This window comes from Poecile atricapillus, chromosome W (genome assembly GCF_030490865.1).
Source record: "Poecile atricapillus isolate bPoeAtr1 chromosome W, bPoeAtr1.hap1, whole genome shotgun sequence".
Classification (NCBI taxonomy): Eukaryota; Metazoa; Chordata; class Aves; order Passeriformes; family Paridae; genus Poecile; species Poecile atricapillus.
The window spans coordinates 33,097,746-33,115,964 of record NC_081288.1 but is presented as its reverse complement, the minus strand read 5'-3'; positions in this window follow the sequence as shown (position 1 = coordinate 33,115,964).

Here is an 18,219-nt window from a genome sequence, read left to right as displayed (position 1 = left end):
CTGGCTAAAAATCTAGCCAGCAGTATTTCTGGAAAATCCTGAGCAAGTGACAGAGTCTGCTTGATACTTATTGCCACTATTAATCAAGACTGAATTCTAGCTAAGTAGTACAAATGGTATGAGAGCAGACATGGCAATGTAGAGGTATCTGTAAAAACTGTCTGATTGCAAAAGCAGGATACCTCCAAGCAATCTCTGTTCCCATCATACCTCCCAGATTTAATCCAGCTTTGGATTCCAATATCCAGAAATAACACACTCGTTTTGATCCTCTGATTGCACTTTTTCCCCCAGTGGCTGTGCTAGCCTACAATAGCTTCCTTTTCCTGTTTAAAAGGATGTGTTTTCAGACTCCATTGTGAATTTATCAGTAGGAGTTCCTCATTTCCAATACTGCTTAAGGTGAACAGCTTTCCCTTCTCATGTCCTTTTAGCACAATTGTACTTTTTTTTTCAAATGAAGCATGCCTATGACCCCATTTACAGCCTGCAGCAGTTTTTGTGGTATTAACAGCGCTCTTCCAAGAGCATGTATGTTCATAAGTTTATAAGATACATGTTTCCTAACATAAGCACACAACTGTATTGCTATAATAACATCATTTCTGCGCTTATTTTTTGTGCCTTCATGTTTACATTGGAGATGGCTCAAATCTCTCCCACAAGGAGAGATCATCCTTCCTTTCCAATTGTTCACTAACTGTACAGAGCTGTGAATGGTGTGTGTCCAGTTGTCTGGGCTAATGTTGGATTTTTCAAAGTAGTTGCACTGTGACAAGAAAGCTTCAGCCTGTGATTTCAGTCTAAAGATATCTGTGGTGTATGTGTGGATGTCTCGGGTTTGAGTCAGTTAAATGAGTGTGTTTAACAGCTCATCATGTATTTTGAAGTCTGGTAAGTTGGACATGTGCAATAAGCAAACACAAATGCTTACACTATCTACTCTAAGGCATTTAGAATGGATCAACATCTTTGATTCAGCCCAGCGTCCATTTCCTTGCATGGGCTGGTGTTTGTATCCCAAGGAAACTGTATTATAACAGTCATAACTACTCCACTTTATGTAAAGCTGTTTAGTGAACATAAAGTTCTAGAATGAGATGTGTTTTGGGTTCGTTGTGGGCTTTTTACAATTTTTTTGTGATCCATCTTTCATTTAATAATGGTGAAGGCCAGAGAGCATTGATCACCTCTAAACAAACAAAATGCTGGTTGAAGATATTGAAGCCCACAGGACCAGTGAGTTAAAAATCTATTCCCTCAAATGCCTATGTAAGTCTTCATTAAACTGTATCTTTTCCCATTCCTCTAACAAAGGGAAAAAAAACCAAACCAATAAAAATCAGGTATTGTCACACTGCACTAATTCTGTTAGCTGAAGGAAACCACTGTATGTTGGGTGCCTTCATAGACCTGGTCTGAAAGATGCCTAACAGATTAATTGATGATGTCTATTACACATATTGAAAGTTTAACTCTTGTCTTGCTTTGCCATGTGCACCAACTAATCACAAAATTGTAATATACTCCTTTTGTTATTATCTTTTATTTGCCAGAGTAGAGTATGATTTTGTCAGACAGTCTAAATCTGATCGTCTCTAACCCAAGGACTTATATGAAGATGAAAAGATGCAGAATAGTGATAATTACTGCTTCTCTTCACATTCTTCATCTCATCATAACTTGCCAAAAAGATGAGCCTTGTTTGGATTTCAGAAACCCAGCAAACTAACTGCCAGACATTTATGATCTATATGGATACAAATCTTTATGAAATATAGTCTCAGTTTGGAAGTTACTCCTTTCATGGTTGATTTACAGTGCATAGTTAATGCCTAATTATTTCATTGTGCCTTTTGCCAGAGTATGAATAATTCATGATCCTTCTTTAACAAAACAAAGAACAGGTTGATTCATGATCTTGATCCACAGCCAGAATTTAAAAAAGCACATGAATGTTGGAACAGTTCGGGATTTGGAAAGATGAGAGAAAGACCAGGATTCACATTCTACCTAGTTTATCCACTTTAGCATCCAGAGGTTATATGGTAAGGACTATGCCGAGTAAGATATGGAAAGAATATACAATTTATCACTTGCAAAACACTGTTGAAACCTGGCTATTTAGTTATTCCATCAGCCTCAGAGCTGGCCGTGGACTATCTTCATGGTGCCACAGCTCAGGTGTTGACTGTGGACTCAGTCAGTGAGTCAGAAAGCTGACTGAGCAAAGGAGAGACAATGTCTAGAAGACAAATTTATTGCTCACATTGCACCCTCTACTGTCTAACTCCTGCAACAGTGCTGGGCAAAGTCTGACTCCTTGTTGGTCTGAGTTACAGTGGACACAGAAATAATTCAAGGGAAGAATGCCAAAGTAAAAAGTAAATCTGAATGAGATCAGAAATTAATTTTTTTTAAATGGCAGACTGATGAATTGTTAAGGCCAAACTTTTAATCCTGATTGCATTGCTAGTCTGAGTTCAACAGGAGATCCTCTCTAATGAGGTCAGCGGGACATCGCCAGTAGAATGTGAGCCACAGGATTAGAAAGCACATCTGCCTTCCTAGACCATTGGATATATTTGAGGTTCAGGTGCTAAAAGTCTCTCAAGGTGTCTAAGCATAGAGTACAAGGGCCTTTATTTGACATCCCACTGACAATCACAGGGAAAGCGCATCAAACTTCCAGGTTAGGAGGATGGGTAAAAAGCACTGGGATAGGTCAGGCAGTTCTTTACCTCAGGTTACACTGCAGCCAGGAACACCTTTTATTAGAGTATATCATTGCCCCATACTGTTAATCATCCTGTTCCACCACTGCATGCAACAGAACACAACATTCATCATTAAAAGCTCAGCCTGTTACTGAATTCATGCCCAGAATGAGTTACTGATGACTCAAGAACCAGAAGAGTTCCCACTTGCTCAGAGCTAGCTTACCTGGTAGATCCCAAATAGGGATCTAGAGAGTGATACTAGAATTTGGACCCTGGTCTCAAACATACAAAAATGGGCTATGTAATACAGAGAGAAATTCATCTCTAGAGAGGTGAGTCTGCCCACCCTCGCTGCAATGTGTAAAACGGCTGCGATGGCACATCCATGCTGGTATCTATCCTTCTTCACTGTCTACAGAGGGAATCTAGATAGGCTTTGAACTACATGCCTAACTTTTTGCCAGTTCACCTGGGAAGAATTGATACTACCCAGAAAACCCTATCCTGCAAGGCCTACAATCCAAAGGGACCTGCTAGCACAAGCATGTCATAAGAAAAGGCACCAGATAAAGAATGGAAGAACACACCTGTATACTAACAGGTGTAGCTGACTGATAGGGAAATAAACAGATAAAATATGGTTATTCAGTCTATGGTAATTACTCATTATCACAAGAGAAGGAGGCATTTTAATTTTTATTTCTATTAAAAGAATTAAAACCTTACCAAAGGTTCTTCTGATCTCACTTTAGTTAGTATAAATATGGCACTATTCTATACATGCCAATAGAGATAAACAGGTATTTACTGGAGTGGGAGAACATGGCTTCAAGTTCAGTTTCACAACAGCATTACAGAGGACTCAACACTCCCAGCACTTCCAGGGAGAAATTGAGGAGATTATCAGAAGACAGTGGGTGGCAGCCTACATAATCATGTTTGTGGCTGTGCCCTCAGATTAAGCTTTCCACAAGGTTTAAAGCAGGAGCTGATGCAGGCTTTCTTTTATTGCTGCCAGACACAGTAAAAAAAACCCGAAGTCTGGTCATCTCAGAAACCAAGCAAATGAGCAGTTCTGCTGCAGTTATTTCAGAAGGGTATCTCAGGAGACCTGCTAGTTTTGCATCATGCTCTGCTGTTGCTCAGGGATACTGTGGTCATAGGAATCAGCAAAGCAAAATTTTCCTTCAGTTGCACTGTGAGGGAGGAGACATAAAATTCCATTAAATTCCAGGTCTTCAATAAATGTTGCAACAATGGTGCCTGTTCCACTGCGAGGAGCAGTTTATCCCACTTCCTTCTTAAACCTTCAATGTGATGCGCTTTCCTTTCAAACATTTACAGCAGAAGAGAGGGGAAGTATTATAACAGCTAAGCAAGGAGTCATACTTCAGGATGGTTGTCAGCTGAGGTTTTTAAAGCAAAGATTTGTCTCTCAAGAGACTTAGCAAGAGCCAGAGGCTTTAAAAAGCAGTCTGCACAAAGCACCAGACAGCATGGAGTGGAAGACGACTCTGCAGTGTTTGGACTTGACAAGCAACCTTTTCCCTCTTTGACTTCTGTTATTTTAGGACAGTAATCTGCTGCTCTCAGATTACTGTCCTTGGCAAAGACTGAAGCTCAGCCAACACATGGATATCCTTGTTTATAACTGAAACTCAGAGCCTAGGTTAGGAGGAGCTCACCACAAAAAATATCCTCTCCTCTCATTATCACCTCTGCTTCATAGCATTTGACATCAGCCTCAGCATTTCTTGATGGTTTGTTAGCACTGAATATGTTAAAGGGAGAGCTCTCAGCCAGCTAGTGCTTGGAAAAAGGTTAAACTTTGAATTAGAAAGAGCTATGCCGAACTCTTATCTTGTAAGAGCTTCTAAAGGTGCCTACAAATGGATCTTTAGCATGTTTCATGCCAGTGGAAAGGTAGTGCAATAAACCTTTGACAGGAAAATTATGGATTGCAAATTTTGGGAGAATTAAATACAACTGTGGTAATTAAGTAATCAGTTCACTTGGTTACTATGTCTAATGCAAATTTGCATTGAATACAAAGGAAAGGGTTCACCCCACGTGTATGGTAACTTTTAGAAGTTGCTTCATGATAGGCACAAAATCAGATTTGCCAGATGTTCTACCAGGAATGGACTTGATACAAGGCATCGGGTTTCTACACATATTACAATGGTATCTCCTGTCTGAGCTTGTGCAGATTATATTTTCCAGGAGTCTAATACCCACTACCCCAATCCCACAGGATCAAAAAGGATTTGTACATAGCTTGAATCCATAAGGAAACAAAGATATTTGGGGCTGGTTTCAGGAACACATTTGCCATACAAGGCACAGCAGACCCAGGTGCCAAAGGTGAATATAGGAAAGGCAATAGCAAAAATCAGAGCTTGACCCCTGTCCATGTCACTGCATGCAAAGGACATGCTGCTTTGCCCAAGGCTGGGGATAGAATGCTGTGTTAGGAAGGATTCTTTATCAGGACATCAAGCTGGCTTTTTGTGTAGTGAAAATTCAACAAGCTAAGTAAGTTAAAAAAGCATAAAAATGACAAAGCATAAAAATAAGCTATTCTCCTCAAACTGCATCTAGTAAATCAGGACAGCAGAGCCCAGAAACAAAATGAATGCTGTTTCAGTAGAGCAAAGTGACAGGGCCAACAGCAGATGCACTTCTTGGCACTGAGTTCTGCAAATTTTGTAAGCAGCAGGGATGAACCTGCTTCACCAAAGATTAAGTCTACACAAAAGCATCACATTCAGCATTGGGAAAGAGGCTCATCTATTGTACTGGCAAGCAGCACCAAAGATAGAGTACCCTGGAGACAAAATGTGAGGCTACTTAGAAAGACACTTGCCAACCTGAAGAGAGGCAGCACAATGGTAACTAGTGAAGAAACAGCTGGGCATGGTGGCACCAGGCTGTGTCTTTCAACCCGTGCTATCAACACTTGTTCATACAGCCAGCGTGTTGTGAGGAAGTGCTTGTCGCCTTCCATTTGGGCTCAGAGACATGAATAGGGTCCAGTGTCAAAGGAGGCAGGTTAGGGGCTTGGCTTTGTTTTCCTTTGACACTCAACAATACTGGCAAGGCGATAGTTACATGATAAGACAGGCCATGTGCAAATTTATATGACAGTTGTGACTTATTGTTGACATTAGAGAAATGCCAGGAAGATTTGAGGAGATTTTGGAAAAATACAGGCCATCATAAACACAGCTTGTAAGAAACACACTTCTGGCACTTCACAATCGTGCCAAATTCAAGGGCAGAAAAGTGTGACTTGGCCAATTCTAATGTAAGCATCCATAACACAGGTAGTGGACAATCCCACCCAGTTCAATATTTTAACCTCTGGAAAAGCATCTATTCCATTACCCACTTAAATCTCCTTCTCAGTTTTTATGTAAGAAGCTCACTTCTTGCAGCTGTATTGAGAAAAACAAATCAGCCGTAAAAAGTTCCATTGTGTGAATTATGTGCAAATTTCAAGCTAAAAGAAAACTGAATACTTTTGTGAAAAATGTCTGTGCCTCTGCTCCAAGTTATTTGATAAAAAAAATGCTCATAATCGTTCTTTCCTACTTGAATTTCTCTCAAAAAGAATCTAAGAAAGTGTTTTTAACAGCAGTGGATGAAAAGCCATTACAACAGCCAGTGGCTTTTTAAAAAACTTGTATTTTTTTGGTGTGTAAATTGTTCCAAAGCCACATACTACTTAATGACCACAGCAAATTGTAAGCTTTTAAAAATGCTTCCTTGGACCTTTTCCTAGAAAGAAATCAGGCACTGCTGCAAATGATCTGAGGATAATAATTCATTAGAGCAGAGGCTGGTTGCTGGAGACATGAGCAGCTGGATATCAAGATTTTTGTTTCCCAAAGCTGAAATAAAGCCATGCCCATGGACCACATCAGCACTAAGTGATCAATATTCTCAAACAGCAAATGCACGAGGTGGAATTTCTGACCAGCAGTGATTTTGGTTCACCATTTCAGATACAGTGCATTCAAGAATCACCAAACAGTAAACCCCCAAGAAAAGCACTTTCTACAGCCTTCACTCAGGGAAACTGCTGCACTCTGCCACTGCGCACTTCTTGAGCCACATTTCACAGAAAACATAATGAGAGCAAGCCACAAATTGTGCCAATAGCTTATGAGCATGCAAGGAGCTGGTCTATTCATACAAAGATCTGACACAGCAGCACTTAAGTACCAAGAGCCTCTTCTCCAGCCCAGGGGAGGCTATGAAGGCAGAGAAAGCTTACTTACATGTGGAAGACAGTTGATTTTTTGTTAGGCCTAAGTAGTTTTATCCTTACTATTCTGAAACAAAACAGTTGATTTCAGGATATGTTGCAAGATTAAGCCATTTTCCTACACTGTCAGAAGTTTTGAAATGAATAAACATCATTAGAGAAATTATGTAACTAGAATTTAGTTTACCTGTCTTGAAGCCACTGGAAAATAATGCTGCACATTTTCTGTTTTCTTATTTCTGAAATTACCTATTTTAGCATGACCCACAAAAACAACTGCAAGGCCATATCTCCTTTGTGCCTTTATGCATATCTCCTTATGCCTTTGATGTGGAAATGCACATTACTGAAATCTTCCAAGGTTAGAAGTAAATTACTCTAGTTCACACGACTGAAGTAGCTCTGTCCACCTTATGAAAAACACCTTATGAAAAACACCTTATGAAAAACAAAGCAAGCCCACTTAAAAACTCCTGGTAATCCTGAAGATGTATCTATATGTAAACTTCATATACTTTTCATGTCTGGTCTAAGAGGGAATTTTTCCAGTGCCTATTCAGGGTAGTATCAGCAACTACTTCTGTTAAAATGAAGGTCAACATTTCCAATATGGTCATTTTTCAGTGGTTTCAAGTCAACCTTCATATATAGAGATAAATGTCTTTAAAACTATTTCTTTTTACAGCAGGGCCATGAGGTCATTGCTACAAAGAGAGAACAAAGTTTTTTCTTATAATAAGAATAGAAAAGAAAACAAAATTGAGAGACGTTCTTAATTATGAGTTTTTAAAGAAAACTTTAAATACAAGTTTTTTATAACATTTCTTCTGAATATAAGAAAAATATTGCTGAAATCTCTGTAGTTGGGAGAGAAAGCATGCATCTGGTAAATGAGCTGAATCTTAACTCGTGGTGACTCACCCGCAGTCTATGAGATGTCAGCACTCTGCAGCACCTCACTACAGGATCAGCTTTTCCTGCCCACTCCTTGTTCCAAGTGTTTCCAGAAAGTTTAAATAGCCTAAACAGCTGATCAATGGACTGCCACTTCACACAGCTACCAAAGAGGTCACTCAGTGTTGCACCTGCATGTTTCCTATGTGTTATCAATATATATTTGCCACAGGTAGTCTAAAAATTGTCCCATCTCCCCACCCAGTGCTTGACAGAAACCCATCTCAGGGACAACGCAGTCCAAGTGCTCATTCATCTGAGATATGTTCACTGTACTAAATACAGCAAGGTTGGTTGAAGACACTTTCTTTGGTGTCTCAGTGTCTGTGTGACACACCAGAGAGCAGAAAAGCAAAGGAGCCAGCTCACTCCTGAATGCATTGACAAGCAATCCTCATCACAGAGAAACTCCTAGAGTCCTGTGGAAGAGTTATCTACAGACTTAAATGTATGAAAACACTTCAAGAAATTTATTCTGTTGACCTTTTATGGAAAAATGCGAGAATTATTGTTTTGCTCGTTTATAATGTACTTTAGGTTAGACTTAATTTCTAAGCACACATGGTGCTGGTGTAAGACTGAGTTAGACACAGAAGAAAACTGCTCCCACTCATACCCTCAGATATTTTCACTTAGTCTCAGCAAGCCTCCCAATACAATGCTCACATCCTCCCCCACCCAGGGTGTCATAGGTTTCACCTTTACCTTTCACTTCACTGACAGACAGAAATCAAACTTCAGCACACACATTAAAGAGAGTGGATTTTTAGCTGGCAATAAAGATTTCAGCCTGGATACTGTTATTGCATCGAGACAGAAATATTTCAGCCTAACTCACCAGCCAAAATCTTCTTGTTTTAAAGGCTCCCTAAGTTAATTTTGCTATTGGTAAAATACACCCATCTATCAGGAGACACGTGGGTACTCATGAGGGAATAGGAAGAGATTGTATTTTAGTGTTTCTTTACAAAAATTGGTTTCATTAATTTCTCTCTAATGCTGTTATTACAAAGAACAATCTTTTCAGTGTCATATTCATTAGAAGCGACTGATAAGGGAATCTAATTAGAAAATTTTCTCTCAGTCATTATTGGAAAGTTTCTATTTCCTCTTGAAGTATTGTCTATTTCTTTCATTTCCTAAGATTGTTTCACACTGATAAGTGGCAGGAAAGTTCATCAGGAAAAAGAAATTTCTTACTATCTTAAGGCAGAGATGGAGATATTTTAATTATTAATATCTTACAACAAATCAGACAAATTGTAAAATTTGACTTAGTGTTATAAGTATTTCAGCTGCACTTAAGGAAACAGTATATAAAGTCTCATCAAGTAAAAATATGATCATTCATCTTCTTAATATTTTGTTTTTCTTGTTGAGGTTAGCAAACATGCTTTAATACCAGGACTTGCTACTAATTGGCCTGTTTTCCCTCAGTAATCCATATCCAATATTAAAAGTTATGTATTTTCAGGCAAAGTGACCAAAGCATTTCATAAAAACAATAAAAATCTTTATCCTTAGTGCCATAGAGGTGATCTGAGGGTGCAAAATCATTCCATAAATTTGTTGCAGAGTTAAGAGCAGAACCCACATATCTCTGATCTCATTTCCCTCTCCCAGTCAGTTTTTGCATCATGTAACTGGAGGAACAGAGATGATGTGCAGAGCTTCACTAAATAAACCCATGATCACCTCACCCACATTCTATGCATAACAGATCTTGTCTTACCGAGAATGACAAAATCAAAATGAGTCAGCTTTATTAAAGAGGAGAAAAGATGCCTCTGAGCATCGCAGTGCTGAGGTTTTTGTACAGCTGCATATGCAAGGGCTGATCTTGGAGGTTGTTGCCCAAGGCTGATTAGAACTGGAGGCCTTTATAATTATAGCATTCTCTAATTATAGAAAGGATAACACTTCCACTTATGAACAAATGTATGGGTAATTGTTCAATAACAATGGGAAAAAAAATAAAGTACTATGACTATTTAAAGAAGTTTATGAAAACATATTACATAATTAAAAGCATATTTAAATGCAAATAGGTCTTCTTAAATTGCCCTCTTCCCTGAATTTTTCACACTAGGGAAGCATGCAGCCTTGGGCTGAGGGCTGACCATGCTGGTGGTGGGCTTATCTCTTTGCCCAGAGGGAGGCAGGTGATGGGAAGTGGTAAATTGATGTCTGTAGGAAAGGCTCAGTGCCTATGGAGGGATCATAATGTCTAAACCAGACAGGAATGAAAGAGAGGTGAGCCTGCAATTCTAGTACCAGCAGAACTTTGTTTCTCCTGTGTTATGTTTCTGTAATGTAATGTGGCTCTCCTTTGAGGAGGTGACCAGCAAGAGATGCCCAGTGCCCTGGGGACATGAGACAGCCATTCCTGAGAGAGCTGCTGTGCCTTGCAGCAAATGCAGGAGCACTGTGGTTCAGGAGGCTTGGTCATGTCAGCAGGGAAACTGTTCATCAGGAATCCACAAGCATACACTTAGCCTTAGTGCTCTCCCACCAGCCAACATGTCAGCAGGTTTGCTGCTTTTTCCCAACTTGATGTTAACTGAGGGCTCAGCTGTCTACCTGCACACACATGCTGCCATCAAAGCTGTAAGCCTGCTGCCACTCAGAGCAGCTGAGCATTAGTCCCCAAGTATTTTTTTCTAGAAAAAAATAATTGCTTTTGCTTGTACCCACTGCCAAAAGCACACTTTGAAACCACCAGAAGCCCTTACAGGGACTGGATCGAGATCTGAGACTGACAGAGAGGTGGAAGAGAGCCAGCTACCAGGAGCTTAAGCAGCACAGCTCCCAAGGGGCAATCGCATCAGAAAGGCACAGAGCTCTGCTGAACCACTTTTAGCTGTGGAGCTGGGACCCAGCTGCTCTCTTAACAGCTCGCTCCTCTAAACCAGACCTCAGCAACCCCATCTCTCCCTTGTGCTTCAGAAATGCAGAATTGCTGAAAGCTTGTTTCCCTAAGTCTTTTCCTCTGGCAGGATATCAGTGAACTGGTGTCTCATCTAGACATTTACACCCTGAGTGGGCAGCAGTGAGGGAAGAGAGAGCCAAGATGCTGCCTTTAAGGAACAATTTTTCCATGTAACACATATAGACCAGGAAGGTTCCATGACAGTGAGTATTATCAGAACTGATCCCTAATCATTCTTCTCCAGAAAATTCTTTCCAGCTATATCTGAGTGCTCTTGTGTTTGAAGAGATATGAGACTGCGGGCCCAACCTTCTCTTATTAAAACCATTTGTTAAAAAAATTACAAGCAAGCAGAGGAACAACTCTACCAACTCCTCAGGAAGGAAAATACAGAAATACAACAAACTGGTTTACATTTTTTCAGATGGAGTTAATGGAAAAAGTTATCACTTGACTGTTTACATTCATCAGGATAAATGCTGACAGGTTTTATATAGGCTATAATATCCATCTGGAATATGTTTGGATATTTCCACATTTCAGGAACAGTCATTTTATCTGCAAGACAAAGGAAAAGGCTAAGGTTTGAACAGACTGCCCCATTCCACAAGGAAAACAATTTTTTTTTTTAAATGCCACAGCCATATTATGCTCCTGTGTAGAAAATATTCATATGTTAGCATTAGACTTAGCTCTCTTGAGGGGTTTCTTAAAGTAGCCTTGAACATATGGTTTGATATGCTTTATTTAAAAGATTTTTTTTTAAAAGATCCATCCAGATACTAAATTCCTTCAGGCATCTGAAATGCTGATCATGAGGACTGCTTGACTGCTTGGGAAAAGGTACTTGTTTGGAGGCAAATCTGATGTCTGACTCTTGTGAAATGAGGGCATTAAGATATCTTGCACAGGATAAGCTACAAGGCATTTTTAAAAGAAACAGCTGATTACTTCCAACCTGGGCAGGAGACAGTCAGAATTTCCTTTGTTTTTAGTAGATTTTAAACTAACTCTGTTGTTTAGGGAAGAACTGTGAGCTACCAAATGCCTAAGCAATATTGTGTCTTGTCTGTGCTACACCATCTGTCTTTGCAAAGCTACTGCAATATTAGAAGTCTTCCTGTTCGGTAATTCATGTTTTATGTATGCTGTGATATCTTTTCATAGTATTAACTTAAATATTGCAAGACTGTCTAAAGGTTTAGGGAAAAATTTTCCTTCTCCCTCCCCTTCCATGAACAGATATTGTTATATTCATTGGAATTCAGTAATTCTAGTAGGGGATAGGGGCATTTGGAGGGCTTTCTCCTTATAGTGTTTATAGGATATAGCTTTACATTTCAGACAGACCAGTGCCCTGCTGGCTTAGAGGTGGCAGGACAGACATTCTCCCTCATGGGGAATCCCCCATATGACTCATGGGGTGCTGGAGAAATGGGCAGGAATAAAATATTTTTCATGGAAAAAAAAAAATGTCCTTGTAAATCAACAGAAAGAACAGAGCTCTGAAGGCACATAAAACTCTATGAGGGTGACAAAGCTAGAATATCTAAGCAAACTCCCCAAAATGTTCCAGTTCACTGGATTTTACTGACTTAAGAATATAGGGACTGGAATTCTAAGTGTATCCATAATGAACTCAACATCAGAAGTCATCATGAAATATGGTCCTAGGCACAGTTTACCTCTACCAAAGCCCAGATTACACCTCTAGGTCAACACAAATATGATCTGAGTGAGAGAGGGAAAATCACTTTTTTTCCTCATTCTTACAGAGTAAAAGAGAAACTCCGCAATTTTAAGCTGTAATTGAGTGAACGGGGATTTAAATGATGCTGAGCGATGGCTCAAGAAAAGAATCGTGATTTCACTTGCATCAGTGTTTGACAGCACATAAAGGGAGACTGAAGTTGATCTCCACACATGCTGAAAAACCTAAGAGCCAGGTTACAGGACAAGCTGCTGCTTTCATTTCCAAATTAAGGTGGCCCTTCTAAGTAGTCCCTCTATTTGCTCATCAAGAGAGTCCTAAAAACTTCTATTAGAGTGAAGAGGAGCCTTGACTAGAAGGAGATTTTCCCCCATCAATATGCGTCATCCAAATAACTTGGAATCAGACAACTGCTTCTCCTTGAGAGGGTTCCTCTGGAAGCCTTGGAAACATCAGGGTTAGTGCTAAATTCTTCCTTATCCTTGCTGCCAAGAACTGCTTCTGAAACACCTCTCTCAGGAAAACAAAAGGAGACTGAATTCTTTCTCTTTGGCTTTTCATCCTTATGTATTACAGGTGGCAGACAGGCTTGGCAAGAGGAATGCTTTTAGGGCCTGATGGACACAGAATGACAGACCTAAGAAATCACAAAAAAGATAAATAAATCAATATAAACTCAATACTCCATCAAATTCAATGTTTAACATGCAGTAAAAATCAGACTCCTCAGGAATTTGTGGGACTACTTAGAGTGATGCGTTAAGTAACTCGCTGACAAATCATATATTTCATTTTTTATTACTTGACATCACCATTTAAAATGAATAAAATTGCCTGGCTTGATGAAGGTGCGATATGTCATTGACTTCAGTAATTGTTACAGAATTTACCCCCATACTGAGACCAACAGAAAAAAAATATTTTAAGTAAATACAAGAAAAATAAATATTTTTATGGCTTGCAATTGAACATTTTAATACCATTTGTATTACTCTTAATATTAGCCCGGCATTCCAGAGGCAAATTTGAGAATTGGTTCTTTCATTCCTTAAGACAGTAATCCAATTCCACATTAGATGTAATTACCTACACCAAAAGGATGTAGATTATTCCACATAAGTAATCAGTGTGGAAGTATGGCTAGTCCAGCAGGATTTTTTTTTAATTTGAGAAGTTATAGACGTCATGGCACTGCAATCAGATTTCTACTTTCTTTTGTAGGTTTGCCTTCACATTCACCTTTTGAACATGAAAAAGGCTATTTTTTCCATGGAGAGGAAAGTAGGTGTTCTGAACACTTTTCCATTAATAGGGAGCTGCTCTGTATGAACAATTAAACCAAAAATAAATAAAGCCTATTTCTATCTGGGAAGTACAATTGAGTAAAACACCAAACACATAGTCAAAACAATGGTCTTTGAAGGCTGGCATAACTCCAGAAAAAAATTACAAAGCAAAGGATATTCAGTTTTGAAATGTGTTGAACAAAGTAGAAAATAAAAACCTCTTGAATTTATCTGATAGCAGATATACTTGTTTTGATCTAAACTTTTTCAATCTCAGCTCAAAAGTCAAGCTTTGTTGAAAATGGAATGATGGCGCAAAGGAGTTACAAAGAAGCAACTGAGAGGTGTCATTCACATTGATCAGGAAAAAAAAAAAACATGTTCCAGTTATCAGGAATAACCAGAGTGGAAAAAATAAATATGATCATTTGCAATCACTCAAGCTTCCATGTTTGTCATTTGTGATAAAGCTTAGAAAATAAATTATTTTTCTTTTACTGCACAATAACCAATATAAAACCTAGAAACTTAGAAAATAGGAGGAAAATAGGAAAAACTGTTTTTTCCTAACAAAGAAAGTATACAGAAAGAGTTATTTCCTTTAAATCCAAGAATCACAAAACTCAGGAAAAATTCAGATATATCTGAAAGGCAACTTCAGAATTCGTTATACTCTGCTTACTGAATTCCTCTCCCAGTAAATCTTCCAAGACCTATGTGAATGCAGCTGCAGAACAGCTGCTCATGAACAGCTAAGTGACCAGCCATGGCTGTTTTATATGCTCTGTTTGGTTCTTTCTTCATTAAGGTGGAAACAGGAAAGAAGTTCTAGGACACAGCTAAGGCTGGGGGTACTATACAGCTCAACACACGCTGTGCTCAACAGCATTACCCCCAATGCACAGATATTGAGTTTTTCTGTTTTCTTTCCTTTTTTTTTTTTTTTTTTTTTTTTTTTTTTGTAATTTGAGTTCTCTTTAAGGATAGTTACTGGTCTTTGTAAGAAGAGTTTAACTTCTAAGATGACCAAGGTAATTCCTAGCCTGAAGAATTTACTGGTGACAACCTCTCTCAGGTCACCAGCAATTCAATGTTATAAAGGTCTCTGTTGAGACATCACACACAACATCATGTTATAGTTAATATCCAAATGTTGACTGATGTATGAATGATCTGCAAAGTCATAACAATTTTCAGTCACATTAGTAGCACCACCCAATTCGACTTGAATTCTGATGAATTTTGATAAACACTCACACTGGAATATTACTATCTGCTAAGGGAGGATGTATATATACTGCAATGTATTGTAATGAAATAAGTTCCTGGTTGTCAATTTTAATAGTTGCCCCAACAGACACTGGAAAGGTGATGACTGAAATTTATTACATAAACAATAAACAATAAGCAATTTTATATGTAAATTCCTGGGATGCTTGAAAATACTTTATAACTCTTTTTGAGATCATGCATGCCTGAAAACCTGAAAAGTGTTACTTGTTATATACTTTTACATATATTCATATATAGCAAACATAGATATATTGATATATACATAATATATATTACATGCATATATACATTTCTATATAGATTATACATTCTATATAAATTATACATAAATATAATATATAGATATTTACTTGAGTATATGTAAAAAAAGCCCAAACAGAAACCAGGGTGAGAAGCTGAAAAGCTGTAATAATTTTGGAAATAGAATTGTATATTAGGTTTTAATTTCTGAACATCCAGCTGTTCACTGCCTTATTTAAGTTTCCCATAAACAATTTTTCTTTCCTCCTGTTACCAATATCAGCGTATTTTCACTGTGTTGACTTCCTATGCACAAAGGGTGCATAAAGATGTTTGTCCACACACAGACACAGTTTTGTAAATAAACATATAATCCATATTTCTTGGCATGCTATTTGTACAGAATAAAAAAAATTACTTGGATTTAAACATCTGATCATATCTAAACTTATCATATCTGACCCCCTTCATGAGCAAAGAGGAGAAATAAGAAATACTCCAAAACAAAACCCCATCCAGCAGCATGACATTGTGGAGTGGTTTTGAAAAAAAAAATTTTTCAAAAACTGAGGTAGTCTAGAGAGAGAAAAGTCAGACTACAGTGAATCATATACAGTTTGTAACAAAAACTGAAACAGCCCCAAGACTTTTGGGATGGTGGTACACCTTTACTGAATCTCCTCAATTTCCAAATTCGTCAAAGGAGACTCTCACTAACACTGTATAGGGCTGTTAGTTCCCTATACCCTTAAGAGGTAATAATTTTCTACATGCTGGGGATATTAATGTAAAAAATACCTTCTACATAAAAAAGTCCTGTGTGCATTTGCCTTCAGAGAGTAAAAGGAGTCAGAAAATCAGTTTTTGTCTTAGGTTCTTTATCAGTATGTATGTCTCATTAATGGAGCCTTTCTTGGCTGCAACAAGGGATGTTTCTAAGAAGCCTTGAACTCGAGGTTTTCACTACAAGGAGTTCAGAACTTGGTGAAGTGCTCTCAGATGTAAAGAAGCTTGGAGGAAATTCAATTTGCAAGTGAGGATGGGGAAAAGGATGGGAGGGAGATAAGAGACAGAAATAAATTTGGGGATGAGGGAAAAGGTTCTTTTAGCTAATATAACTGCAAAAAAGGACTCTTTCTGATGCACTTGCTAACATTCCCTTAAATGAAAAGGACCCTGGCACTTTTCCTTAAAATCCAAAGCAAGCAAGGTTCACACCAGAAAGATTTATACATACAGAAAATGTAAAATGCATTCCCTGAAACAGGTAAGAATGTGGACATTCCCTTTCTGGTATTACAGTGCTTTCTTTGGTTATTAATTCCTTTCAAAGTAATATAAACTACCCTGAAGAGCAGAAAGTGCTCTTGTTCTGAAGGAGCTAAGTGCAGTGGTTTACCACATTAGCAGTCTCCAGCTCTCTGCTCTGTCTCTCTGAGATAAATGCACAGCAGGTGAGACAAAAACCAGGGCCTGGTTTGCACCAGTCAGTCCACAGCACAGCACAGTGGTTTTGTGGCAATGCATTAAGAGACCAGCTCATGAAAAAGAAGAAGGGGCCAAGACTGGAAATGGAATGGCAAGTGCAGTGTTTGTGAGGTGAGCACAGCTCTTGTCTCAGCAGCAGGTACACACTGGATCACCCCAGCATGTCTGTGTGGATCTGCTTCAGACCTTTCTATACGTCCTGGATGCACTGCTGGGCTGGATGCTCTCAGACATCCCTCTGCTCCTTGGAACTGAGTCATTCACCCATGGAAGTGTCTCCTATGGCCACCTAGGAAAGAGATCTGGAAGTGCCTCAAAGAGGAGGAATAGCCTTGAATCAGGGGAAAACTTCCACATCCTGGTGGGTTCATGGTGTAGCTCTCCTAACTCATTTCTGAAAGTAGAGATTTTGGAACACAGGTGCCACAAACAGCAAGGAGTGGTAATTGGTATGACCAGAGGAAGTGAGGTAGACTGAGATGTTCTGCATCAAAATGCAGCCACGTTGTAAACATGGAGAGCTTTTTGAGTCCTCAGGGCTAATAGTGAACTATTCATCACCTTTCTATAGGAAATGATCCAAAGTAGATCAGACTTGCCAGACACAGCAGCTCTGAAACCCACTACAAGCTGAATTCCAGACTGTTAATTCTCTTGAAAATCCTTACCATCTTAAAATAAGGATTAGGGTGAAAAGGAGATATTTAGCGGCTTCCACCTTCCTGGACAGAATGAAGAGGCAATGGCCACCTGGAGCCCAGGCCCTGAAGGGCAGGTTGCAGTGTCACTGGGAGCCAGCAGGTACTGCAGAGGGCTGAGCTGGGGTAAAATCCACAGCCTGCTCACTGCTGAGAACAACAGGGGCGATGTTACAGACCAGCTGGGGTTTTTGGTCAGGTCAGAGTCTTAAGAAAGCTACTGTGAGGGCATAAATGAAATAAATACTTATAATATTTATAAATAATACCAAGGATGAAGGGAGCAAAGTGAAAAGCAGAGAGAAAACATCAGTATCCAGGAATCTAAGTTTGAGACAGAAGACTGTTCAGCCCTGGGGATCATATGTTTCATCATCAACCAAAATGTCAAGTACTTTAGTCAGAAAAACATAATATTTCCTTTGGGAAAACAATTCTAAATGAGTTTTGAATTATCTCATGACAATCAGAAACAACAGAGAAATGTAGGACTCTAATCCTTTCTAGATTCTTTTACCATGCATCCCTACTGAAATGAATTTTAGCATTGACACCACTGATTACTGCTTTTCAAGTATCTCATTACAGCTTTGGCAGCTGGAACTACAACCCCTAATGCAGAGATCAGTT